The sequence below is a fragment of the Pinus tabuliformis genome, chromosome 8 (assembly GCF_031772625.1).
Source record: "Pinus tabuliformis cultivar Carrire ecotype Pingquan chromosome 8, CPIR1, whole genome shotgun sequence".
Taxonomy (NCBI): domain Eukaryota; kingdom Viridiplantae; phylum Streptophyta; class Pinopsida; order Pinales; family Pinaceae; genus Pinus; species Pinus tabuliformis.
Window position 1 is genome coordinate 149,859,762 of NC_142294.1, and position 4,088 is coordinate 149,863,849.

The following is a 4,088-nucleotide window of genomic DNA, read 5'->3' on the forward strand; positions in this document are numbered from 1 at the left end:
CAGCTTCTTTGAAGGAAGTTGGTTCAAAATCTGTAGACAAGTTCAATTCACAATCATAAGAAACATCCATATCAACAGGTGAATTAGAGTCATCTACATCACCTCCATTTTGCTGGTTTGAATTTCTAGTTCCTGTCTTTCCAACTTCATCAGGATGAACACTTTCAAGTGTCTTTGTCACCCACTTTGGGGGACCTTTTTTTGATGGTCCAGGCTACTCCATTGATTGAGTTGGGACTGAATCAAGATTGAGTCTCCCAATTCTATCAATTACATCACTTAAAGCATCATCCTTTGTTGGAGTTTCATGCGGGGGAGAGTATTCTTCAGAAGAAGATTCCACATGTTGATCTAGTATAGGAATCCCCCCTTCAAGATGTGGAATATGATTATCAAATTCTTGAAATGATTTTGCTTTTGTGAATCTATCCAAGCGATCAAGTTGCTGCTCAACAACATTGTCAGTTTTGGATGATTCAAGAAAAATTACATCTCTAGATACAACAAACTTCTTATTTACTTCATCATAGAGGTGGTATGCTTTGGAGGTGTTTGAATACCCCAGAAAGATACACTTACGACTTCTAGCACCAAGTTTGTTTCTATGTACCTTTGGTATCAAGGCATAACAGGTGGAACCAAAGACCCTGAGATGCTTTACCGAAGGAACATGTCCATACCACATTTCATAAGGAGTCTTGTTTCTAATAGCATTAGATGGACATCTATTCTTTATATATGCAGCACATAGAACAACATCAGCCCAAAACATTATCTTTACATTCTTGAAAAAGTGCATGGATTGTACCATATTTAAGATTGTCCTATTCATTCTTTCAGCTACACCATTCCGTTGGGGATTATAAGGCACAGTTGTTTGATGTTTGATCCCATGTTGGCAAAGATAGTTTTCAAATTCATTTGATGTGTATTATTTTCCATTATCAGTGCGAATAGACCCAATATGAGATTGTGCATCATTTTCAATCCATTTATGAAAATTCTTGAATGTTTGAAAAGCATCAGATTTGTCCTTCAATAAATAAACCCAACACATTCTGGTGTAGTCATCAATAAATGTCATGATATATTTATTTCCATTTGCAGAAGGAACAGGCATTGGACCACATAAATCTAAATGAATGAGTTCAAGTTTTCTATGTGCTCTTGAATGCGAATCATGAAAAGACTGTTTGCTATGCTTTCCTAGAATGAAAGCATCACATTGCTTAAATTTCCTAGGAATTGTAGGCAAACCAGCAAGACCATTTTTCTTCAACAAGCGGAGACTGTCATAGTTCAAATGTGCAAATCTAGGATTCCATAATAAACTTGATGGAAGTGTACCTTCTTCATGATGAGAATTGTATGAGAAATGTTGTGCATGAGCAGAGGTTCCTTATAGTTTGAGAAGCCTTTCTTCTTTTATTCCCCTCATGACAAGTGAGTGGTAAGATGCTTTTCTTACCTCAAGCTTGCCATCAAACATATGAATGGAGTGACCTTGCTAGCGGATGTGGACCAAGGACAGCAAGTTTCTCTTCAGTTGTGGGAGACATAGAACATGATGCAGAAGAAAGTCTGGAAGACCAGGCAGTTTAAGCCTGATTGTGCCAAGCCCTGATGGCTTGATTTTTTATTGGTCTGCAAAGTATATTGCTCCATCAACATTGTAAGTGAAATCTTCAAAAAAATCTTTTCTATGAGTCATGTGGCAGGTTGCTCCTGAATCAAGCAACCAATCATTTTTCCAATAAGCAAGTGAAGCATTAAATAAATCTTCATTTACTCCAATGTTATATTATGCCACAACATAGTGAGCGGATTGAGGTGCTTTAACTTTGTCTGTATCATCAATTTTACCTTTTTGTTGGTTTCTTTTCTGCTCAATTTTATCCCATGGTAGCTTGCACATAGAGGCATCATGTGATCCATTTCTTTTGCAGCGTATGTAGTGCAGATCTGTTTTTTCTCCTTGAGAATATTTGCCCCCCCCCACCTCTGAAATATCTTCCTCTTCCTCTTCGACCACCTCTTCCTCTTGTAGAATCTTGAGTAGGATGCTTTTATTTATGAGCAAGGCACACAACCTCTTCAGAAGATTCAGGGGCTGTCTGCTTTCCAAAAGCTTTCTCTCTTTCAGCAAACTTTTTCATAAGAGAGTCAAAGGTTATATCTTTGATATTTCCATTTGCTTGCAATGACTCAAGATAATTAGAGTAAGTAGGATAAAGTGCCTTGAGAAAAGTGATAAGAGGAATATCCAATTCAACCTTAGTGGATTTGATATCATGCATTATAGACTTTACTTCAGATGCAAGAGCAAGAGGATCATTATTTTGCAATTCAAGAGTGAAGAGTTTAATCATGATTTGAACAACTTCAAGTGCAGAATGTGAGTCATAGAGTTCTTTCAGCTTTTGTAAGGCTTAAGGTAGTTGAATATGACGAAATATGACGACTCACCTCCTCATTTATAGATGCTGCGATTAATGCATAAGCTTTTCTATTCTTGTTTTCCCAAATGACGAGCTCTTTGTCTGAAGTAGGCTGTACTAGTTCATTGTCTTCATCTCCGACACACACTCCTTTCCACAACTCATTGAAAATGAGGGTGTTTTTTATCATCCAAGACCATTTAGGATAGTTCTCCTTGCTAGTGAGAACTATTCCCACCATGGATATGATTGAATGCATACTGTAGCAAAAACTTCTGCTGCAAAACTTTTACTCTTAATGAAAAAAAAATATATAGTTCTGATGTGACTCGACAGCAAACGCAAATATCAATTTGCACTCATCTGCACAATGTTAAAGTATAGAAGTATACTCAAAAAAATACCCTCAACATCATGAAGCACTGCGTCCACTAAAAGGTCAAAGAACATAGTCCTGACATATTATATAATTCAATTGGATGATATTAATGATGGCGGCATTTGACCAGACCGTAAGAACAATATCCTACACTTATCCGATGGTGTAACTGAAGAAATAACAGAGAGGATGCTTTGTATTGAAGCTGGCACTTAACACCACGCTGAGCAGCCACACCTTAACATCACGCTGAGAAGCCATGCCTTAACATCATGCTATGTAGCCATGCCTTAACATCACGCTGAGTAGCCACACCACGCTTATGCAATAGAGTCAGTCCTTCTCTTGGCATCATTTAGTCCAATGTTCATGTCATTGTATTGGGTTCACTGCAAATGTAGCCCAATGTACAGAGCATGCAATCTCATTGAGTTTATCAAGGGTCAAAACAGGCTTCACTTCCTCTTTTAGCCACACAAAAGACAATGAACAACAATGGCATTCGAATGCAAGTCTCCACAGATGCCGAATGTTGTGTGCTGACTGTGTGATGGTGGAGGCAGAAGGATTTTGCAATTGTAGGGTCTCTATATAAAAGGCCTCTGGCTATGAGGGTTTCTTCCCTTACAGTATCAAACCAATGGCGAAGAAGCTTATACCCTTGCTTAACAGGGTTTTGATAGAGAAAGTTGTTGCTTCGAGCAAGACCGCTGGTGGCATTTTTCTTTCGGAGAGCACTGGCAAGTTTAACTCATGAAAGGTCATATCAGTTGGGCCTGGTTCTCGTAGAAAGGATGGAAACACTATTCCTATTAGTGTCAAGGAGGGTGACCATGTTCTTCTTCCTGAATATGGTGGCACAGAAGTAAAACTTGCAGAAAAAGAGTACCACTTGTATCGAGAGGATGATATTCTTGGGATTTTGCAGGATTGAGTTTTTGCCTACAGGAATACCGTAGTGAGAATAACCATGGAGAGGATGCTTTCTGAGAAAAAAAAACTGTGGATGGACAACACTAAAATTACCATGTCAGGACAACGCTTCTTTTGTGAAACATTTATGGATAGGCAGGACAACATGGACAACGCTGGAAAGTATGGAGGGGGTAGCTACCATGTCAGGGGTAGCTAATTATATGGAGGAGCAGCTCAGCTATATGGAGAGCAGACTAGGTAGTTACAAGGGACATAAGAGCTAAAAAAGGAGCTGGCTCTAATACCATGTCAGGCCAGGCAGTAACTCCATAAAGCAAAAAATGATTTGACTATAT

The 4,088-nt window shown here is 38.6% G+C and overlaps 1 pseudogene; it reads left to right on the plus strand.

Moving 5' to 3' along the window:
• Nucleotides 1-3,457: 3,457 nt before the first annotated feature.
• On the plus strand, nt 3,458-3,751 carry LOC149234566 (10 kDa chaperonin, mitochondrial pseudogene; annotated as a pseudogene).
• Nucleotides 3,752-4,088: the final 337 nt, after the last annotated feature.